Raw genomic sequence first — 25,042 nt, 5'->3', positions numbered from 1 at the left:
ATAAATACTTTTTAGGTCAGTTTTATCTTCCTTAGAAGCTTAAAAGCCATAACAGAGAAGAATGTTGTTTGTTTGCCAGTTTAAAACGAGGTTTATTTTTCATTAAAAAAAATGTGTATTCATGTATTATGATGGATACACAGAGACAAGCAAGGAATAGTTGTTTTGTTTCCTTCTGTCTGCAGGAGCTGAACGAGTCATCACCCTCAAGATGGAAATCCCCGGCTCCATAACTCCTCTCATCCAGGAGATGTTGGAGAACTCTGGAGGCCTGGAGAGCGGCAGCTCTGCCCAGCTCTACCAAAGCAGTCCAGCCACACAATCGTCGTAGTGACGGCCGACAAAGTTATATAAATACATATAGATATGAACTATGGTGTTTGACATGAGGGCGACTGAAAACCTTTTCTGAGATGAGAAACTGTTGTATCCCTTCACTGTTTGGATCTTTTCGTACCCACCGAGAGTATTGAGGAAGATGTTTGACTTTGATGTCACGTGTACATTATTCTGATGAACACAAAGAGCAAACAGAAGTTATTTCCAGTCCTCACATGTATGTGCACAAAAAGAAAGTCGCTACGAGTGTCACAGTCTATTCCAGGTTGTTGTCCACGTATTGTTTTGTGCTTCCAGACAAATGGAAAACAAATGGTTGTATGATATGGTCACAGGTCCTTTCAAGAAATCCAGTTCATGAAGATTCATTATTAAAGTGTTTTTAAGTAGCCTTTGCTTTGTGTTTATAAACTGTACTCATTTCTGCAAAACTATGAAAAGTTTTAGGCTTCACTTGGTTTTGAAAAGAAAAAACCTTTTATGTGTTTTGTTCATAGGTTTGTGATTCCAGGAAATACATTTTACTGAAGGAAGTTTTTGTGTAACTAAATACTGGACACTTAACTAATCACCGGCTGTTCAGAATGAGGCGTTCACGGTTCCCCCCCTTTTGTTTTGACGTACAGTAGGTATGAACAAGTAGCACTCCAGTCGGGGCATATCTTTCTGGTCATGTAGCAGACAGAGACGGAGTCTGGAAGTGTTGAGGTGGATCACATCTCGGGCTCGGACGTTCCTGTAGCAGCTTCATGATATTGATCCATGTGAAGAGTGGTGTACATACACACTGTATTGAATACAAGTGATTCTCAAAAGCCTCTATGTGGGTCCGTGTCATGTCGTGGTGGGGAAAACTAGATTGTAGTGGTCCCTCTGGACGGGGGATCGTGAAGGTCCTTCTGATATTTGTCCTCACGCATCGTCCCCTGTGTTAGAAACATGCAGGATCCAGAGCAACCTCACACCCTGTGATACACTTGATGCCAAAACGCCTTCACATCATCTTGACCATCGTTACTGTACACACACCAATGTCTCAGGAAGGAATCATGTTGTGTGCTTGGCCTGTCCATTGTATATGTTCTGTGCTGCCCCCCCACTATGTCACTAACACACACACCTCTGCTACTGAGCCCCTGTGTTTCAAATCACTCAGACCAGAAGTTGTGCAGAGAGACTCCGACCCTGAACATTATGGTCTCACCATGTGTGGAGTCTCTCTACGAGTCCTTATTTCTTCTTCTTTTTTTTTGTACAGTTTAAAGCTGCTTTCATTTAGGACTTAACATGTCCAGAACAACTTTTCTCTGCACAGCTGATCTGGAAGAGAAACGGACGCACCTTCGCTTTGAAACGTATGGAATATGTTGCAATTTTGTGAAGATTATCAAGAGACTTTGATTTTTTTTTTAAAACCCAACATTTAATGATTATTGTTGTGTCGTGTGAATCACTTTTATAACTACATTCTGCTGTATTTGAGTCTCAAGTGTTGCCTTCAGTTTCCTCCAGCAGGAAAGAATGTTGCTGTTGTTTCTTCTGAATAATGAAAAAAAAAAAAACTTCAGGGCTATATAAAGTGCTCAAAGTAAACAAATAATAAACTTTTATATAAGTATTATATGATTCACCAACACATGTCATCTTCAGGGTGTGACACCCCTGATGTCAACACAAAGGACGATGTGTCAGTTAAAGGATAAAGAAAGACTAAAATGCTGCTAATTGTAATCTGAGAGAACATCGCTCCCTCTAGTGGTGATTTAAGATATTTCACTGTCCTGTCAATAATTCTGCAAGGACTAAAATAAGTTTTCCTCGCTGCAGGGATGGAGTGAACCACGACAGGTGATGATAGAGTGACTCGTGTGTTTATTTATTGACAATGGCTCCATCTAGTGGTGCAACTGTAGATTACAGTCAATGTTTTACAATCCAACTCTTGAACACATCACAGGAAGTAAATACCTGTTGTTTGTAATAATGTAGCTGTAAAAACGGAAAAGGAATTATATTCAATCCTGTTATATATTAGAGGCTTCAATAAGCACCACTGTTGTACGGCGTGTTCTTCTTACTCTGACATGCTGGTCATCCAAAACTAGTGATGGTGAGATGAAGCTTCACTAACAGTGTCATCATGTTTAATGATCAGTAGGTGGCGCCTCCGTTTCAAAATGATATGAGGTTTGATCCAATTACGTGTTTATTGTTAAATGTTTAAATATTAAATATATTTGTTGAAGTTCTCAGGCTCAGCTCCAGCTAGTGTTTCCTCATCAAACACATTGAAAGTGTCAGTGCACAAGTGCAAGATTTACACTGAGAGACTGAGATCTTTCACTACAAACACATTCAAAATATAAATTAATTTAAGTGTTTTTATGATCATTTCTTCTCATGTGGAGCTTCAATCCAAGAGGGACGTTAAAGTCGAGTAGTCTGGAGGTATTTGGATGTTTTCAAGTGTCTTTTTGGACGAAGATGAAGACGAAGACAACTGAGCTCCAGTCGCTACATTAAAATGAACAAACATTTTTGTCTATAACTCTAAAAAGAACACATTACTCTCAAAATAATCCCAACCCATAGTCGACATGAGGGCGAGTAGAAAATGAGTTTGAATTGTGCGTTTATTATTTCTTCAGACGTGTGAAATAAAAAGACAACAAAAGACTTAAAACATCTCATGATTCCAGAACTGTTGTAATAGTTTTATTTCACCTACTATTACATGATTGAGTAAATAATGTTGAATACATTCAACTGTTACTTTAACATACTTTCATTTGCAGTTAATGAAGGAAGAAAAACTCTCTAAACTGGATCAAGATTGTCTCACGATACATTTGTCAAAGTGTAGATTCACTTGTCGATTATAACATAAATGACCAGTTTATAAAATATAATATAATATGATTTTGAGAATATTGTGCAAAGAACTGTATGTTTTGAAGCTGTTTGACTAGAGGATTGAATTTGTTGATCTTTTTTAATTCATGTTTCTCTCGCTCTGTTCCTCTGATGACATCATTTCTAGGCGACAGATGAGATGAAGTCAATCTGTCACGATCATGTTTAGCTACTGTTGAGAAGTACAGTTTGAAAAAATAACCATTAAACCACTTACTTTCAGAGTAAAAGAGGTTTAACTAGAGAACGATCATAAAAGTCACAAACAAACGTGAAACAAATCCAGCAGGTATGTTAGGAAACATGTTACTTAATAACATATTTTCTTGTGTTTCTTCTGATAGTCACTCTGATAGTCTCACTTCCTCTCCACCTCCAGTCGCAGCTTTTCAAATCTGTCAGGATGATCCAGATAATCCTGATCCTCCATCAAGTTCCTGTTGTCGTTGGACAGTAGGAGGCGCTGCTGTGTGTGAGTCCAGTGAGAGTGAAGACTGAGAGAAGAAGACACATGAGGTGATGATGGTGGAAGAACGTTGTCTTGACGATCATATACTGATCCAAACTGAGACGAGTCAATGTTCTGTCAACATTCTTCTGAGAACTTGAGAGAAGAACCATGTGACTGAAACATCCCAGAATCATCTTGAATGTCAGATTTGAAGATGAAGTCAGCAGCTAAACTAGCATGTAGCTAACATGAGTCTAGTCTAGTTGTGATGAAGATGTTCAAGTGAACACATGATTCAATATGAAGTGATTCATGTGTGAAATGATGTTTAAAGTGACTCAACATTGTGAGTTGATGATCAAACTCACGTCTGATTTCAAATATTTGACAGAAATATTTCTTTGTTCTCCACTGACAGTCAAACTGAAACAATGTTGATGTTGAAGCTCCTGAAGAGTTTTGAGCTGAAGGACTTGAAGATTTGGAATCAGAGCTTCACTTGATACTGTAACTGTGAGTCTTTAACATCTGCACGTTTGTTCTGGAATCTTCTTCATCAAGTCCATGTCCACAAAGACCTTCAACTGCTGTGTCAGCAGATGAGCTTTGATGTTGAAGTCAATCAATGGAATCTAACTTACCATTCATGGATGAAGGTCTAACCAATGTGGTCTACAGCCTGGAGGAAGAAAGAGTCAGAAGATCAGATTCATTTGATTCAGATGTTTCATGAATATTGTTTCATTCTCAGTGGACGACTCAGTCATGACTGTTGATGACAACAAAGATGGATCTATAAACAGGCTGCTCAGTCTCAACTGTCTCCTTCATGCTTCCACTGGTGTCCAGCAGGAGAACATGGAGGAACTCAGAGTTTGGATTCATGTGCTCAGTTCAGATGAAGAGTCTGAGCATCAAATGTTCAGTCTGAAGATCTTTGGAGTTCAGTCAGTGAGTTCTGCTGCTCTGTTCATACCTGAGAGTCTCCAGTCTCCAGTCTGGACTCTTCAGTCCAGCAGACAGCAGCTCCAGTCCTGGTCCTCCTGGATGATTCCCTCTCAGGTCCAGTTCTCTCAGGTGGGATGGGTTCAATGTCAGAGCTGAGGCCAGAGAAGAACAACCTCTCTCTGAGATCTGACACCATGACAGACTGAAATGAAGGAGAAACACTTTTAGAAACTTATCAGAACCAAGAGAAGATGATGTTCTGACCTGAGAGTCTCCAGGTGACAGTGTGGACTCTTCAGTCCAGCAGACAGCAGCTCCACTCCTGGATCCTGCAGCTTGTTGTTACTCAGGTCCAGTAGAGTCAGACTAGAGGACGGAGAGCTGAGGACTGAGGACAGAAGTGAACAACTTCTCTCTGACAGTCGACAGTAGATCAGGCTGTGAAAGAGACGAGTTTCATCAACAAGTGACTTTTTCAATTCTTTATTTAAAAACAATCAACTATTTACTTTCATAAGATCATGGTCACATGTTTGTTTGAATATTTATCAGGTTGGTATAAATGAGGGTGAAATGTTGAACATGACGACAGAAACACAAACATGAAGAAGGAGTAACAACAATGTTGAGGTTGTGGTTTGTTGTTAAATATTTACTTTAGAAAAACAGACTTTCCTACAAACTAGTGAGACATCATTGATTTATGCTGAATTGTTGGAACATGAACAAGTATTTCAGTGAATGTTTTCATGTGATCAACTTGATCTTGATTAATCAAATTAAATTAAATAAAGTGTTTTTCAACAAACAGTTCATGAGCTGAAAATAAATAATACTTCACAGGAAGTGACATTTATCAACACATCGTCTGCGAACAAGGAAATCTGGCTCAGTTGCTTCATCAACCAGGAAACAAGAGCTGAGACGACACTCGTCTAGTTTCGCTCCAGATATTAGAAACATGACATTTATTTATATTTTCATTTCTCCTGAGAGACAAGAAACCAGATGAACTGTGGACCAGACATGAAGAGAGAAGATGATGTTCTGACCTGAGAGTCTCCAGGTGACAGTGTGGACTCTTCAGTCCAGCAGACAGCAGCTCCACTCCTGGATCCTGCAGCTTGTTGTCACTCAGGTCCAGTAGAGTCAGACTAGAGGACGGAGAGCTGAGGACTGAGGACAGAAGTGAACAACTTCTCTCTGACAGGAAACATTTGTTCAGCCTGTGAAAGAGACGAGTTTCATCAACAAGTGACTTTTTCAATTTTCTATTTGACAATAATTGAAAGAGTTTATTTATTTATTTATAATTTATAATAAAAACAATATGTTTTAATTGAGTAAAGGTTTTTTTCACACGTATAGTTTAATATTGTTATCAACAAGTATCCTTTTAAATTCATTATAAAAATGTCAAAGTGTTTAAAATCCAATATAAATTTTAACCCTGGAGTTTTGAAGAGGTAAAAAATAGAAATAAAAGAATAATTAAATGTTGTATTTAATTGTATCTCTTCAAAACTACAAAATTAAAATAAATATATATATATATATATATATATATATATATATATATATATATATATATATATATATTTTACCTCTTTAAATCTACAACGTTAAAAATATAATTTTTTTACCTCTTCAAAACACAGACATTATAAAAATGCTGGTATGGAATTATGAATTTAAAAAAATCGAGATTCAATATTTTTAACAAGTATCCTTTTAAATTTATTTTTTAAACGTGTTTAAAATCCAATATATAATATATTTATATTAAACTCTATGTGTAAAAAATGTTTCCATTATTCAATTAAAACAAAACCAACCTTTCAATATTTAAATTATTGAATTAAATTATTCAGAAAATAATTCTATGGTTAAAAAAATTCAACAATCAATAAAATAAAATGTTAAATTCAATCCTTCAATTCTCTGATGACACTGATCTACTTGCATAAGAAACAAAGCAAATGTTTTTCAATATTCAGTTCATGAGCTGAAAATAGATTCAACTGCTCCAACAGGAAGTGACATTTATCAACGCGTCATATTCAAAGTAGGAAATCGACACTTTTCTCTCTTAATGTTTGACCTTGAAAATGTTGAAAACCATGATCAACTTGATGAGACTGATTGTTGCAACAGTCACATGTCAGGAGAATGATCACAGATACCATCAGCACAATGGATTCAACAAGAAATGGAGACACATGTGTTCAGTGTGAAGTGAAGTAGTTGTAGATGAGCCTCACAAATCATTGGAGAAAGACATTTCTTACCAACATGTTAGTTTTCACACCCGTATATAACCTGAGCACAAATATTGATATTTTCTTACAACACACTTGGTTGTCACGTCAATACTTCATCTCTCCTGTCCTGTTTGTGGGGGCGCTAATCCTCTAAATGAGGGTGAAGAAGTCGTAACCAGCGGCTGATGAAGATGACGAGTTAACAATAGTGTCAGTACACGATGAGGGCAGCCTACACTGTACAAAAACAAACAACTCACCACACATGGATTTCCTAAATGTTACAAAATAAAATGTTCATATCTGGATCTACTACCTGAAAGAATCAATAATCAAACAGAAATATCTTCTTCACATTTGAAGTTAATCTTACAGCAAATGACATCAACTTTCATTGATCTCTTTACATCCACCACACATGATGACTTTAACCAAGTCTTTAAAATGATCATCAATATATGATTTGACTGTTAACTGATGCTTTTACAAAACTATACTTTCTATACGTGAGTGTCAGTGAAATTAAGTTATTTATAATTGTATTATTTATCTTTATTTTATAATGATTTCATTCACACAGTTGCAACATTAAATTCAAGTAAAAACAGTCGTTTATTGTAAACAATTGACTTTGAAATGACTTGTTAATGTGGTTCAGTTCGTCAAAGTCACCACTCTGAGTGTTTTCTCTGTCACAAGACAAAAGTATTTATGATTCCTTTAATAATACTGACGTGTACAAAATACTTATTAAGTGAACAAAGATCTGCTGTTTTTTTGTTTATGTTTTAAGTCTCCGTTGATGGTTGTTTTGACTCTGTTGGTTTGGACTGTTGCTGAATGAATTGGAGTCTCAGTAAAAGACATGACAAACAAAACTTATTGGCTTCAATGAACATTTATGAACATATTTAGCTTCAAAAGAAGCTTAAAGTAAGTAAAGTAGTTTTGTTTCATTAAAGAAACTTCATGATAAATTGAAGAAAAATGTAAGAATGATGCGATTAGTCGACTTAATGGTTGAATATTTGGTGAGCAGTCGACTGTTAAAATAGTCGTAGACCTCATGAACAACAGATGAACCATAAGAGAAGAACAGAGACAACAACGGTGGAAAAAACAAACAATGAAAACAAATCAAAGACAAACCTCAAGATTCCACTCTAAAGTGTTTTGTCTTCTACGAGACAGATGACGCGAGAACACTGGATAAAGAATATGAAGGACTGTTATTTTGATTATTATTCATTTTCATTTAAAGTTGACGCTTGTTTGTTTATCATTACAATGATTTATTAAGATGATATTTTTATAAACTACGTAACATCTTTACCTGCTACACAAACATACAAATGTATCTATGAGCTGCTTCACTGAAGAACAAAGTGATGACAGACTTTGACTCGTGTTTCCACCTCTGACTTTACATTTGAGCTTTGATGATGTAGAAAAGATGATGTTCTGACCTGAGAGTCTCCAGGTGACAGTGTGGACTCTTCAGTCCAGCAGACAGCAGCTCCACTCCTGGATCCTGCAGCTTGTTGTAACTCAGGTCCAGTAGAGTCAGACTAGAGGACGGAGAGCTGAGGACTGAGGACAGAAGTGAACAACTTCTCTCTGACAGTCGACAGCAGCTCAGGCTGTGAAAGAGAGTTTCATCAACAAGTGACTTTTTCAATTTTCTATTTGACAAGAATTGAAAGAGTTTATTTCAAGTTTAATATTGTTATTTTAGTAATAAATAAAATGAAAAAAATTCAAGATTCAATATTTTTTACAAGTGGCTTTTTTAATTTAATATACAAATGTGAAAGTGTTTAAAATCCAATATATAATATATATTCAAATTATTTAATAAAATGATTCAGAAAATATTTCTATGGTTAAAAAAATAGAACATTTTAATACAATTAAATGTTAAATTCAATCCTTCAATTCTCTGATGACACTGATCTACTTGCATAAGAAACAAAGCAAATGTTTTTCAATATTCAGTTCATGAGCTGAAAATAGATTCAACTGCTCCAACAGGAAGTGACATTTATGAACTTATTTTGCTTAAAAAGAATCTTAAAGTAATACCTGACATGAATATTTTAAATTAAATACACACAGTCGGACAAAGAGGATTATGAAGACGAACCCCTTTGTTTTTATTGTTTATTTTTATAGAACACATTTCCTGAGAAAAAGACAAGAGTTGACCTTTTGTATGAAACAGTAAAGTTAAATAAAGCTGCATTTTTATTGATGTAACCTTCGTGGTTTTGTTTCATTCAAGAAACTTTTCTATAAATAAATGTTGCGTACACATTCATTTGTGTATACGCAGTATAATTAATGAGGCCACATGTTTTAAATATGTTCTTTTGATTATTATTCATTTTCATTTAAAGTTGACGCTTGTTTGTTTATCATTACAATGATTTATTAAGATGATATTTTTATAAACTACGTAACATCTTTACTTTTCAATTCTCTATTTGACAAGACTGAACTAGTTACATCATAAAATCACATATTGTATGAATATTTGAGGAAGGTTTGTCTAAATTAGGATCAGTTTGTTAAACACGATGACAAACACAACAATCATCAAAGAGTAAATCAAACATTCATGTTTAGTTCATATCATCAGAAATGTTTGAACAACTTACAGAACTTTGTTTGCAGCTTGAACCACCGGCAGAAGCCTCTCAAGAGCCTCGTCTGAACCATATCTTGAGTATTTCTTCAGGTCAAACTCGTCAAGATGTTCCTCTGAGGACAGTAAGATGAAGGCCAGGGCTGACCACTGAGAAGAAGACATTTGAGTGAAGAAAGGATCTGATCTCAGCTGCTGTTGGACCTCCTCCACCAGAGAAGTGTCCTTCACTTCATTCAGACAGTGGAACAGGTTGATGATTCTCTCTAGAGACACATCCTCACTTATCTTCTTCTTGATGAGCTCTGCTGTGTTGTGATTGGTCCAGGAGCTACTTCCTGTCTGTGTCAACAAACCTGGAAGGAGACTCTGGCTGGTCTGCAGAGAAAGACCCAGAAGGAAGCGCAGGAACAAGTCCAGATGTCCATTTGGACTTTTTAGAGTTTCATCTATTGCTGTCTGGTAGAACCTTTCTGTTTGACTTTTGTTTTTCAACAATCTTGAAGGTTTGGATTTTAGTTTTGATTTCATCAGGTTGACTCCAGAGTTGATGAAGGTCTGGTGGACGTGAAGAGCAGCCAGAAACTCCTGAACACCTCCTGGATGAAGCAGAACACCTTGTCCTGGTACAGTCCTCTCTCCTCTCTGAAGATCTGAGTGAACACTCCTGAGTAAACTGAAGCTGCTGAGATGTCGATGTCACACTCTGTGAGGTCTGACTTATAGAAGATCAAGTTTCCTCTCTGCAGATGCTCAAAAGCCAGTTTTCCCAGAGACTCCATCATCTTCTTGCTCTCAGGATCCCAAACCGTGTCAGTCCCAGATCCTCCGTCGAACTTCAGCTTCTTGACTTTGATCTGAACCACCAGGAAGTAGATGAAGATCTCAGTCAGGGTGTTGGGCAGCTGTCCTGTCTCTGTGCTCTTCAACATGTCCAGAACTGTGGCAGTGATCCAGCAGAAGATCGGGATGTGACACATGATGTAGATGCTTCGTGACCTCCTGATGTGAGACATGATGCTGCTGGTCTGCTCCTCATCTCTGAACCTCTTCCTGAAGTACTCCTCCTTCTGGAGGTCATTGAACCCTCTGACCTCTGTCACCATGTCCACACACTCAGGAGGGATCTGATTGGCTGCTGCAGGTCGTGTGGTGATCCAGAGACGAGCTGAGGGAAGAAGATCCCCCCTGATGAGGTTTGTCAGCAGGACGTCTACTGAGGTGGAATCTGTAGCTTCTATCAGGCGCCGACTGTTGAGGAAGTCCAGAGGGAGTCGACACTCGTCCAGACCATCAAAGATGAACAGAACCTGGAGTCCTTCAAAGCTGCTGAGTCTGGATTCTCTGGTTTCAGGAAAGAAAAGATGAACAAGTTCCATCAAACTCAACTTCTTCTCTTTCAGCAGGTTCAGCTCTCTGAAGGTGAAAGGAAAGATGAGCTGGAAGTTCTGGTGGGCTTTGTCTTCAGCCCAGTCCAGAGTGACCTTCTGTGTCAGGAGGGTCTTCCCAATGCCAGCCACGCCCTTCGTCAGCAGTGTTCTGATTGGTCGTTCAGGTGAGGCTTTAAAGAGGTCTTCTTGTCTGATGGTGGTTTCTGGTCTGGTCTGGTTCCTGGTGGCTGCTTCGATCTGTCGGACCTCGTGCTCCTGGTTGACCTGGTCTGTGCCCCCCTCAGTGATGTAGAGCTCAGTGAAGATCTCATTCATAGGAGCAGAGTTTCCTGCTTTAGCGACCCCCTCAGACATACTGTGGAACTTCTTCTTCAGGCTCCTCTTCAGTCGTCCTCCACACTCTGAAGCAAGACTTCCTGAATGAAGACATAAGTCACACGAGTCAGAAGATTGTAGAAGGTGAAAATGGAGTCAAATCTTCAGATCTGATGCAAGTGTTCTTCATCTTCATCATGTTTGTTCACATGTTCTTACTGCTCCACAGACGCTCGGCCAGATCCTCCTCCTCCATGTCCTTCAGGAGATGAACTGTGATCTTCAGGAATTCTTCTCTGATGCTTCTCCACTTCTCATCTTCCTCCTCAGTCTGTGGAGTCTCTGGACTCACAAACCTCCAGACTCTCTTCAGCTCCTTCTGCATATAGTTGTAGAAGTTTCTCTCCAGTGACTGGAACAGAATCACAGAGAAGAAAGTCAGAGTGATAGTGGATCATCTCAAGAACCACAAAGACCAGAAGCTTTAACTTGGATTCAGCTGAAGGATGATGAACAGAAGGAAGCTCTAGGATGAGGACCTCCTCTAGTTCATGAACATACCAGCCGTTTGATTTCCAGTTGTGAGGGATGTTGCTGACCAATGAGAAGCTCTGAGTTCTGATGGTCCACTCTGAGAAGAAGAGATGAAATCAGACTGTAAATAAACTCTTGTCGTGTTGAAGGTTCTGATCGTAAGTAAACTAGAAGGTTCCTTTTAAAACCCACATACACCTCCATTAGAACTTAAATTTTGTCAAGCCAAACTGTTTATTTTAAATATAATTTTGATAAAAATGATTCTTCTTGGTCTTATTCTTCAAAGACTGACAACAGTCCAGAATATTCTGGTTCCTCCTGCTGGATCCTGATGAAAACACAACTCTGATCAACTCTCATCTGTTTCTATCCTGGTATTCACCAGCTGAACCACTAGATGTCCTCACACTGCTGCACATGTCCACCTCTGCACTACAACTGTGAAAGCAACGTTTGAGGTTTTTAATTGTGTCTTTATCTCCCCCTGCTGGTGATGTGAGTGAAGTAAAGTTCTCTGGTTTAATGTGTGTAAGAACCTGGTAGACTCACACTTGTTCACTCTCACCTCACACCTGGAGACTCTTCACTTCCTCTGAAGTCAATCCCTCTAAGCATTGAATGATCACTCTTCAGAGACACACAGCAGGGTTCTGGTCAAGATCTTGGTCCAGGTCCAGCAGGTTCTTGCTGCTGCTTTGATCTTGAACACAGAAGTAGAATGAGTGAGAATGAAGACATGGAGGTGCTAAAAATGGATCAAGGGATTGACTTTTTACGAAAGAACATGTTTTTTTTAGAAAGAACAAGCTGGACATATTTATTACATTTTGAGTTTATTTGACTTCCTTGAAAGAAGAGAAATGTCAACTGAACTTTAGTCTGAGCTTTTGTTGTTTAGTCTGTATCTTTTGTTTTTCTTTTCCTTCTTTATTTGTGGTGTTTTTCTTTACGCTAGATTTGTAGTGCGCGTAATGACAGAACATTACGGTAGCAGTGACGAAGCGTGAAAGAAATGTCTGTGTTTACGAAGCCGACGATATTAGTTCAAGTTCATGCTCCAGTGACGTCACTAGCCTGAATGGATCATGACTAGAACCAACAGCTTTAAAGCAGGAGTTCAGGGATTGAGCCTCGGTGTTGATGTTTATAACTGTTATTTATTTATTGTGTTGTTGCTACAGCAGCATACTTGCCATCCATTCACTTATTTATTTGTGTTCAGTGTTGTTGAGGAGATCGTTATTTGTGATCATTCTCTTGTGAAAAGCTTCAGATAAATGCATGTATACAAGCCAGGCTTTGGTTCAGTTTGTGGAGGTGCGCTCGGTTTGCTCACCCAGTTGTCCAGGAGGTATTATGTGCTCACATAAGTTTAGGGTCTGCAGCCTCAAAAAAGAAGACACTGCTATGTGAAGTTGTGGCACAATTGGAGTCGAGTGTTTTTAACTCCACACCTTTAACTGACTTTAATGCAAATTTGGAATTCCAGAAATTCACATAACAAGCCTCAGCAACTTTCTACTCTGTAATAGTTAATAATACAGTAGTCTAACGAATCTTAACAATTCTAAGGTAGTACATTCTTCAGAATAAACTATCTGGTGTCAATAATGTGAGAATATTGATTGATAAACAAAAAGAAAAAAATCGAGAGGAGCCTATTTTGTAATGTTAATTATTAATTAAAATGATGCCTCTCGTTGTTGGCTAATGGCAAAAAAATATAAATAATGTTTAAATACTGAACAAAAACAAATAAGTAAAATAAAAGGAAAAAACACTATAAAAAAAACAGCAACAGGTAAATATAAATCACTTTGTACTTTCACACACATAATTTCTGGAAGTTTTACAAATGTATTTTTGTTTTGTACATTCAAATAATATATTTACAAGTACAAATGTTTTGTCAATACAAAATAAAAGTTACAAATATTAATTTTACATTTGTGGATATCACAACACACGTGCAACCATTTAATATTTGCAGATCACCCTCTAAACAGTTACAAATATAAGTGAGACAAAAATAGCTCCGTAACCCATGAGGTTTATAATTGTGTCTTTATATCCCCCTGCTGGTGACTCTTCACTTCCTCTGAAGTCAATCACTCTAAGCATTGAACCATCACTCTTCAGAGACACACAGCAGAGTTCTGGTCCAGATCTTGGTCCAGGTCCAGCAGGTTCTTGCTGCTGCTTTGATCTTGAACACAGAAGTAGAATGAGTGAGAATGAAGACATGGAGGACAATCTTGGAGGTCCTTGTCTTACCTCTGAGTGCTGGTCTGTTCATCGTGCTCCTCACACTGAGGGTATTTAAAGGAGTCTCTGTCCTCACCATGAGTCTCAGCAGGTTCTTCACCTTCACACAAACACACTCATGACATTCTTGTAATAATAAAAAACGTAATAGTTGACAATACATGAAACTTTTGATTAATACTTCAATTGTGACATTGTGCACAAAGAGTTTTTTTAAGCAAATAGAGTCAGTACTACAATTATATAAACAACCGTAATTTAATCATTTTGCAAGAAAACAAAAGAATAAACGGGAAACTATAACAGATCAGCAGAAAATAAATATTTCATATTTCCACCGCTTTTCTTCCAACAGCGTCTCACACGTCTGCAGACTCTGGTCTCATCGAGTCTTCTAATCTACAACAGAAGTGTCTCTGATATGGTGACAGTAAAGTATCTTTTCTCTCAATAGATTCCAGATAAATAGTATTTTTGAGAATCTCTCAGTGATAGTGTCGTAGACTTCTCTCTCACTACCGTAACGCCTTCACAAAAGCGCAAGTTTTTTTAAAAAAGGTTTCGGCTGGATCGCGGCTCACTTGACCGCAGTAAGAGAGCAGAGCTCTGATTGGCTGCTGTGCACGTCATATAAATGGTTATTGTACCGAATGATTCTATTTTCTTATTTCATATTGTATTATGTCACGGCTCGACCGGTAGCTTGTGACCGACTATAAGGTACTTCTGGTCTATATTAACAATACACACTCACATGATCACACTCACAGTCACTACAACAGCACAGACACACAATAATAGTATATTATTTACTGATAAAGAATATTTATAGACAAGTTAGACACAGTGGTTGAAAAAGACTTGATTCTTATCAACTGCCTCATCAGGAAGTTAAACAAATATGCACGCGCACAAAAACACCCACGACCTATACACGCACGAACACAAACAAACCCACACATGCGCACAAACACACTCAATCCCCCTCCGCGCACAAACACGCACGCACACACACACATTCACATGTCACGTGTTTGAATATGGTTTCACTTTCAGTTTTGTTCAGATTTTCTGCGTCATCATTTGTAGATTGAGCTGCAGTTGTTTAAAAACATCAACATGGATCGTCTCGTTGTGATTCATTTCATTTCATCAACTGCTGACTTGTGTGAGAGTCAGAGAGTCACTGACCTGTCTGCAGCTTTCTTCTCTGTGGTCTCAGGTCCATGTTGGAGCAGAATTCAGCTTCTTCTGACCAGAACTGATGGAACAAGACACTGATCAACTCCTTCTGACGCTGGTATCAAAGATCAGGACTGAAATAAAAGTGCGTCATGAACTCGCTGTACTTCTTTCTTCTCCTGGTCTGAGGATACGTGACTTTGACACCAACGGAAGAACCGCCTACATGTGACGAAGCCGCTGATTGGCTGAAACTGTTTTACTGATATTAACGCACAACTGTACGATGCAATCAGACCCGGCGGCATGGGCGGGCATTGGGGGTCCGTGCTCGCCCCCAGGGTCAGCCGAGCCCGCCCTGGCAGGAAGGTAGTTTTTTTTTACATAAGAGTGTCAACCCTCTGCTCTATCGAACGAAGCCAAAGCGCTGTTACGCCTATTACAGGTGATTTAAATGTACAATGTTGTAGCTCAACTCTGTAGTTACTGTCATGTGAGAAAACACAACAACGCTAACAATCCGGGATTCAAAATATGTTCGTTTATTATCTTCTTCGATCTCAACACACATCCATCAATGTCAAGAGAACAGCGCACTCAAGTGGTCATTAGGTTCCACTACAGTTATTGTTATCGTTTGACATTAATGGTTAAAGTTGCTTATAGAGTCAGTAATTTGTTTTGGTTTTTACTATGAACATCCGTAATACCCTGACAAGAAAAAGTAACAAGGAGAGCAGGAAGCAGCGCCATCCATGTCTACTGAAAACACACTGAAGTCAACCTGAACCCTGGAGTGAACCTTCAAACTGAGAGAGTAGCTGCAGCTAAAGCCTTCACTTGAACTCACCACCTGCCTTGGACTTGGGCTCCGTTCAGTGTTTTTATTGTACCTTTTAAAAACAAGGCTCTGGTCATTTGGTGCCCTTTAAAAAATATATATTTTTCAGCAACTGGGCTTCATCAAGTATCAAACACATCACACCTGACATGATTTTGTTCAATGAGATTAAAACGTATTTGATTGTTCAATCCAGTGTTCAGGTTGACTTCAGTGCTTATGTTTTTAGTAGAAGTGAAGCTGTTGTGCTTTAGTTCAATAAATGGACACAGCAATAAACTTTGTTGTTGGTTGTAAGTTTTTTTTTTAACTTTGGGATCAACCGTCACTTTTTAGTTTTTTAATTATTTCTCTGTACTGTGCGAGTCGATCCAGAGCCATTGCACAGCCTGAAGCCAATACGTTTTTAGGTTGAAAAGTTTTTCCCCCTGAAAAAAATGTAATGCCCCCCCTTAAATGTTTTTCTGCAGCCGGGTCTGGATGCAATACAAACATTCGAGTTACGAAATAATTCGCTTTTCAGATAAATATTTTTTAGAATATTCCCCTTTCTATAACTCATTCTACCTGTATGTAGTTCGGATCATAAAAACCTCAGTATTTTTTTAGTTTTCATTAAATAAAAATAAAATGTCTCGTTCAATAAAGTGGGCACATACACATTAAATAATTAATTTAAATCAGGAAAAAAAAATCTAAATGAAAAGTAAATAATTACTGAGGTGTTTATGATCCGAACTACAGACAGGTAGAATGAGTTAAAGAAAGGGGAACATTCTTACATTTTTGTTATTTGAAAAGCGAATTATTTCCGAAATCGAATGTTTGTATTGCGTTCAAGGGCGGACTGGGACGGTGAAGAGGCCCGGGAGTCACTGACAGACCGGCCCACTTTATGACTGCCATCACGTGAGCCCGCAGTCCGTGAACGATCGTCACTTCAGCCCACATTAAAAAAAAACCTTGCGCGTCTATTGCTAAGCTTACGGTAAAGACGCTGAACGCCACCTGATACATGAGAGCACTTGAAAACTGCAATAAAGTAACAGTAATAATGTTTTATGTGGTTTTTATTCAACCTGATGCAATCCTGCTCTACTGTCTTTGGAGTAAACGATTATAAGATTTATTTATATTTATAATTGTATTTATTTATTTATTTTAACCAACAACAATTGTGTTAATACGGATATAGCGGAAAATGTATCTAAACTCTGTTTTTTGACGTGGATTTGAAAGTCATATCATTATATAATATGTAAAAAAAACTACACATTTATTTTAAATATAATAGAATTATACTCTTAAAAGCTTAGTATAAAATTCCACTGGATTATGCTTCACGATGATCTTGACTACTATCCTGGTAAATTTGGAGTAATTTTAATGTAAAAATTTGAAATAAATTATCATTAAATATAGTCATATGTTAATGACGACATTTTAAAATTCCACTGGATTATGATTCATGAGTACCTTGACTACTATCATGGTGAATTTGTGTGGGAGGCTATCAAGCCTGTACATTGATAAAAAGTATTTTACGTTGTTTTGTACCTAAATCATATAGTAAACATTTACCTGAACCCTAAAGTAGAATGCAGTTAAGTAAGTACAGTAGCGTGGTGAGTTTAAAGAACATCATGGTTTTACTCAGGTGAATTGATACAATGAGTACACCACTAGATGGCAACACAATTTCAACACTAAGCACATGTTAGTTATCAATAGATGGAAAAACAAAGCTAACTATGTAGTACATGAAAACTAAACCCACAACATTTATGAAAATGAGAACTAAAGTGAAAACTGAAAAATAATATTTGAGAAAAAAAAAGGGTGAAAACTTGATATTTGCAGAAGTCCGTTTAACAAAAATATTACTTAAATCACAAAATACAATATGTCATGAGCTGAGAGTACATTCAGAAATGCAATTAAAACATCCGAAGCCTTAGTTAAAACCAAAGAGATAAATATTTTAATTGATAATTAAAGCAATGTAAATAGACATCATTTTACCTTAATTAGAAGTTATTTCAAACAATTATTTCTAAAAACTTCCCATGATCAATAGTGTCATAGTCAGTGTGTTGCTGCCTCAGCTTGACTCTGTCGCTCAAACCTCTTTTGCTGACGAGCTTCATGACGTCTATGACGCTCCAACACTTCTCGCCTCCTGCAGACTTGCTGTCTATGAAGAGACATGTGAGGTCCAGGAGAAGGTCCTTAATGGCTTTTTTAGACGACCTTAGGAAGTATGACTCGGCACAATTTGGGTGAATATCACTCTGCTGATCGACTCTAAGGTGAATGTGTGTTAAGTTGTTCATGCCAGTGATGAAGGAGCCACTATCCCTAGGATTAATATAAGCCATGCAAAGAAACAAAGAGTGCTCCTGTGTCCTTATCGTACGATAGCATATCCTGTTGGAACCATCTTTGCTGAAAAATGCCCTCAGACTACATGGTTGTCTGACTTTTGCTGTGGGTGAAAATGAAGGAAGAGTTCTAATGTTTCTGGCTTTGGTTTGATGGAATAATCAACTGCTGCATGAAGACCTTCCTTGTCTTGACTATCTTTATCAACAGCAGCATCTTCTACAGGCTACAAAAGATTAGTATTGTTAGTTATATTAGTGAATCACTAACACAGCACTGTTAAAAAACTGGCAGTTTTTGGTGTTAGTTATTTTCATCAGCCTTACCATAACAATAATGGAGCTTGTACAGAGATCCTCTCTGTCCACAGCTGGATCATCTTCAAGCTAGAAAAAAAGGGAGATATTAGTATTGATAATTATGCTGGTTGACCAATACAAGCACATCATCATCATCAGTAGTGTATTAAAAATAAATAGTTTAATATTAGTTAAATATGTACAGGAGATTATGTAAGGTTCTTAAGCATTATTATGTCAGACGCGTACACAAAACTAATCATATTTCTCCCATACAACCCGAACCATCCGATGATGATCCCATGAAGGATGGTTCATGTATAAACGCATACATAACTACAGTTATGATGCTTCTCTTCACTTGCTGAAGTAGCTATAAATGCACTCAAGATGCTGAATTACCATTTCCATTTCATTTGTACAAGTTTTTGTGCCATTAACCAAATAATACCCTGACAATTAAATTTTTGCATAGGCAGGTTGATAAAAACGGGAAACATCCAGTCGGTGAGTGTCTAGATACAACGTTATCCAAAGCTTAACTATGTTTGCTCATTTTCCGAATATAACTTACCATCATGAGGTCGTTGGCCGCCTGAGTGAGCTCTGTCCCGTCTGTCATCTCAGAGTCAACACCACCATCTTTGCCAGAGTCACATGACTATACACACTGGAGAAAAACCTGTCATCTGTTCTCAGTGTGGAAAGTGTTTTACACGTAATTGTAACCTAAAAAGTCACATGATAATTCACACTGAGTCAACCTTGAATGATTGTTTTATTGTTTTTTCATGTGTGTTATTTTGAAATGTTCTTATTTAGTCACTATGAAGATCTTCCTCTCTCTTTGCACTTGATGGATCTACTGACTCCTTTAAGAAACATCTTAAGACGTTTCTATTTGTTCAGGCTTTTCCTTGAATTTCTCGAACTCCTGTGTTGTTTTCAGTATTATCTTGATCTTTAAAGTATGTACTTTTTTGAGTATTGTTTTGATTGTTTAAGCGCTTTGTGACCCTGGTCTCGAAAAGCGCTATATAAATAAATATTACTTACTTACTTACTTAAGATAATACAGATTTAGTTGAACACTGCTTTTAATTTCAGTGTTGGAAACGTCTTCCTACATTAAGTTTAATGAGTTTAAATACTTTACACTATGCAAAAGAGAGAAATGCTCTGGCCTTTATAGAAAATATATGTCAAGATGAAGAGAGGAAGATAGAGGTGTGAATAAAGTATGGTTACGAGGGGTTAAGTGAAAAGGAAATAATTAATGTACAAATATTTTAATCGAAATAAGTTCTGTTCAGAGAGTATGTAATACAAACAGGAAACAGAGGTTGGGGGGGGGGGGGGGGGCATCCGTGAGCCATGAGCTCTGTATCTTCACATTCAACCCAACTTGTAATCTTTTTGTTAATAAATCAACTTAACTTGAGAGAAGTGGTTTGACTTTCATTTCCTCAACCTCATCAAACCTTCTGCTCAGGTTGGACCAGGAAAGACTGGATCTCAACAACTGTGTCAACAACTTCTATAAATGGCTCAAAGATTCAAGGATCTGTAAAGTGTTCTGTATGAATCACACATTTTAAAGTTATGGAGGATCAGTAAATAGAGAGGTTTTGACTCAATCTACTGAAAAGACTGTGATAGAAAAATGATGCATATTATGATAACTTCAACTCCTCACTGAGACAAACTGTTGTCCTCCGCCTCAAAGCCACCCCCATCATGCCGGTCCGGAAGAAGTCGTCCCCCTCCAGCTACAACGACTACCGTCAGATCGCACTCACTCCCATCCTCATGAAGTGCTTCGAGCGGCTAGTCCTGCAGCACATCAACTCTGAGCTCCCCCCCGCCCTGGACCCCTTCCAGTTTGCATATTGGTCTGACCGCTCGACTGATGGTACCATCTCTGCTGCCCTCCACTCAGCCCTCACCCACCTGGAGACTAAAGACTCGTCAGAATGCTGTTCATCGAATACAGCTCAGCATTCAACACCATCATCCCCCAGCAGCTCATCCTCAAACTGGACCGGTTGGGACTCAACACCTCCCTGTGCAACTGGTTGTTGGACTTCCTGACGGGGAGACCACAGACAGTGAGGGTCGGCAGTAACACTGCTGCCGTCAGGCAGAGGACTGCGCAGTCTTCAGGCCAGAACCAGCAGGTTAAAGGTCAGCTTCTTCCACCAGTCAGGAGACTAAACTCCATCCCTGTCCTACCATCACTCTCACCTCCACTTGCACTACCTGTGCATTAACTTGCTTTTTTGTTGATATTCTGTTTATAAGTTGATTATTAAAGTATTGTTGATTATTTATTTTGTTTTTAACGTCCTTTCATTGTTTACTTCATTTCATTTATGCTGAATGTCTTGATACATGTGTATATATATATATATATATATATATATATATATATATACACAGTATATATATATTTTTAAGATATTTGTTTATTGACTTTTTACATAAAACAACCAGTACAGCTCAACAGCGTAAATGGAATGATACACAGAAAATACAAAAAAAATATGAAAGAAGAAAATGTCCATCAGAAGAAGAGAAATAACATTTCTGCCGCTGTAAAAATAAAAGTATACATATATATCCACACACACTCAAACATATACAGTATATTCATAAAGAAAATGAAAAGACGTAAAGATACATACTTGTATAATTAACAGAAAAGATAAAAAGAACTAAAACAAAACAACAACTCACTCTGAGAACTTCTTGTTGTCAACATTCAAATCAGAATATTTGCTCCCCCACAACGACTCGAGTGTTTGGATCCACCACCTTCTTCAGGTGTTTCTTAACGAAGTCAGATGCAGCTGCTGGTCCTGGAAACGATGCGTTATCACATCAGATGTTGTGATCCTGAGAACCGCCTGAAGAACAAACTTGATGCAAGAGTGCAGAGCTTCACCTCCGTGATGCTGCTCGTCTCCTAGCAACCACGGGTGGATAGCATGAAGAATGGTTTGCCCCGGTAGAGAAGATGAAGTATGGTTTCCCCCGGTAGAGAAGACGAAGAATGGTCTCCCCCGGTAGAGAAGATGAAGAATGGTTTGCCCCGGTAGAGAAGATGAAGAATGGTTTGCCCCGGTAGAGAAGACGAAGAATGGTTTGCCCCGGTAGAGAAAATGAAGAATGGTTTGTCCCGGTAGAGAAGACGAAGAATGGTTTCCCCCGGTAGAGAAGATGAAGAATGGTTTGTCCCGGTAGAGAAGACGAAGAATGGTTTGCCCCGGTAGACAAGATGAAGAATGGTTTGCCCCGGTAGAGAAGATGAAGAATGTTTTTTTCCCAGTAGAGAAGGTGAAGAATGGTTTGTCCCGGTAGAGATGATGAAGAATGGTTTGCCCCAATAGAGAAGATGAAGAATGGTTTGTCCCGGTAGAGAAGACGAAGAATGGTTTGCCCCGGTAGACAAGATGAAGAATGGTTTGCCCCGGTAGAGAAGATGAAGAATGGTTTGTCCCGGTAGAGAAGATGAAGAATGTTTTTTTCCCAGTAGAGAAGGTGAAGAATGGTTTGTCCCGGTAGAGATGATGAAGAATGGTTTGCCCCGGTAGAGAAGATGAAGAATGGTTTGTCCCGGTAGAGAAGATGAAGAATGGTTTGTCCCGGTAGAGAAGACGAAGAATGGTTTGCCCCGGTAGAGAAGATGAAGAGTGGTTTGCCCCAGTAGAGAAGACGAAGAATGGTTTGTCCCAGTAAAGAATGTGAAGAATGGTTTGCCCCGGTAGAGAAGATGAAGAATGGTTTGTCCCGGTAGAGAAGACGAAGAATGGTTTGTCCCGGTAGAGAAGATGAAGAATGGTTTGCCCCGGTAGAGAAGATGAAGAATGGTTTGCCCCAGTAGAGAAGACGAAGAATGGTTTGCCCCGGTAGAGAAGATGAAGAATGGTTTGTCCCGGCAGAGAAGATGAAGAATGGTTTGTCCCGGTAGAGAAGATGAAGAGAAGATGAAGAATGGTTTGCCCCGGTAGAGAAGATGAAGAATGGTTTGCCCCGGTAGAGAAGATGAAGAATGGTTTGCCCCGGTAGAGAAGATGAAGAATGGTTTGCCCCAGTAGAGAAGACGAAGAATGGTTTGCCCCGGTAGAGAAGATGAAGAATGGTTTGTCCCGGCAGAGAAGATGAAGAATGGTTTGTCCCGGTAGAGAAGATGAAGAGAAGATGAAGAATGGTTTGCCCCGGTAGAGAAGATGAAGAATGGTTTGCCCCGGTAGAGAAGACGAAGAATGGTTTGCCCCGCTAGAGAAGACGAAGAATGGTTTGCCCCGGTAGAGAAGACGAAGAATGGTTTGTCCCGGCAGAGAAGACGAAGAATGGTTTGCCCCGGTAGAGAGGACGAAGAATGGTTTGCTCCGGTAGAAAAGACGAAGAATGGTTTGCCCCGGTAGAGAAGATGAAGAATGGTTTGCCCTGGTAGAGAAGATGAAGAATGGTTTGCCCTGGTAGAGAAGACGAAGAATGGTTTGTCCCGGTAGAGAAGATGAAGAATGGTTTGCCCCGGTAGAGAAGATGAAGAATGGTTTGCCCTGTTAGAGAGACGAAGAATGGTTTGTCCCGGTAGAGAAGATGAAGAATGGTTTGCCCCCGTAGAGAAGATGAAGAATGGTTTGTCCCGGTAGAGAAGATGAAGAATGGTTTGCCCCGGTAGAGAAGACGAAGAATGGTTTGCCCCGCTAGAGAAGACGAAGAATGGTTTGCCCCGCTAGAGAAGACGAAGAATGGTTTGCCCCGGTAGAGAAGACGAAGAATGGTTTGTCCCGGCAGAGAAGACGAAGAATGGTTTGCCCCGGTAGAGAGGACGAAGAATGGTTTGCTCCGGTAGAAAAGACGAAGAATGGTTTGCCCCGGTAGAGAAGATGAAGAATGGTTTGCCCTGGTAGAGAAGATGAAGAATGGTTTGCCCCGGTAGAGAAGATGAAGAATGGTTTGTCCCGGTAGAGAAGACGAAGAATGGTTTGTCCCGGTAGAGAAGATGAAGAATGGTTTGCCCCGGTAGAGAAGATGAAGAATGGTTTGCCCCGGTAGAGAAGATGAAGAATGGTTTGCCCCGGTAGAGAAGATGAAGAATGGTTTGCCCTGGTAGAGAAGATGAAGAATGGTTTGCCCCGGTAGAGAAGACGAAGAATGGTTTGTCCCGGTAGAGAAGATGAAGAATGGTTTGCCCCGGTAGAGAAGATGAAGAATGGTTTGCCCCGGTAGAGAAGATGAAGAATGGTTTGTCCCGGCAGAGAAGATGAAGAATGGTTTGTCCCGGTAGAGAAGATGAAGAGAAGATGAAGAATGGTTTGCCCCGGTAGAGAAGATGAAGAATGGTTTGCCCCGGTAGAGAATACGAAGAATGGTTTGCCCCGCTAGAGAAGACGAAGAATGGTTTGCCCCGCTAGAGAAGACGAAGAATGGTTTGCCCCGGTAGAGAAGACGAAGAATGGTTTGTCCCGTCAGAGAAGACGAAGAATGGTTTGCCCCGGTAGAGAGGACGAAGAATGGTTTGCTCCGGTAGAAAAGACGAAGAATGGTTTGCCCCGGTAGAGAAGATGAAGAATGGTTTGCCCTGGTAGAGAAGATGAAGAATGGTTTGCCCTGGTAGAGAAGACGAAGAATGGTTTGTCCCGGTAGAGAAGATGAAGAATGGTTTGCCCCCGTAGAGAAGATGAAGAATGGTTTGTCCCGGTAGAGAAGATGAAGAATGGTTTGCCCCGGTAGAGAAGACGAAGAATGGTTTGCCCCGCTAGAGAAGACGAAGAATGGTTTGCCCCGCTAGAGAAGACGAAGAATGGTTTGCCCCGGTAGAGAAGACGAAGAATGGTTTGTCCCGGCAGAGAAGATGAAGAATGGTTTGCCCCGGCAGAGAAGACGAAGAATGGTTTGCCCCGGTAGAGAGGACGAAGAATGGTTTGCTCCGGTAGAAAAGACGAAGAATGGTTTGCCCCGGTAGAGAAGATGAAGAATGGTTTGCCCTGGTAGAGAAGATGAAGAATGGTTTGCCCTGGTAGAGAAGACGAAGAATGGTTTGTCCCGGTAGAGAAGATGAAGAATGGTTTGCCCCGGTAGAGAAGATGAAGAATGGTTTGTCCCGGTAGAGAAGATGAAGAATGGTTTGCCCTCGTAGAGAAGATGAAGAATGGTTTGCCCCGGTAGAGGAGATGAAGAATGGTTTGCCCCGGTAGAGAAGATGAAGAATGGTTTGCCCCCGTAGAGAAGATGAAGAATGGTTTGCCCCGGTAGAGGAGATGAA

The 25,042-nt window shown here is 39.2% G+C and overlaps 1 protein-coding gene and 1 long non-coding RNA gene across 2 annotated transcripts in view; both read right to left on the bottom strand.

The window, feature by feature from the left end:
* Nucleotides 1-25,042, bottom strand: part of LOC148085133 (uncharacterized) — a 523,722-nt gene that overhangs the window by 28,658 nt on the left and 470,022 nt on the right. The gene's annotated exons all lie outside the window — the stretch shown is intronic.
* On the bottom strand, nt 12,391-15,417 carry LOC148085146 (uncharacterized). The gene is made up of 3 exons (XR_015709458.1): nt 15,256-15,417; nt 14,074-14,164; nt 12,391-14,005 (listed from the first exon to the last, which is right to left on the bottom strand). It is a non-coding gene; the product is annotated as an uncharacterized LOC148085146 (long non-coding RNA).

Source organism: Callionymus lyra, chromosome 2 (assembly GCF_982586985.1).
Source record: "Callionymus lyra chromosome 2, fCalLyr1.hap1.1, whole genome shotgun sequence".
NCBI lineage: Eukaryota > Metazoa > Chordata > Actinopteri > Syngnathiformes > Callionymidae > Callionymus > Callionymus lyra.
Note: the sequence above shows the minus strand (reverse complement) of the source record. Positions and strands in the feature narration are given on the sequence as shown.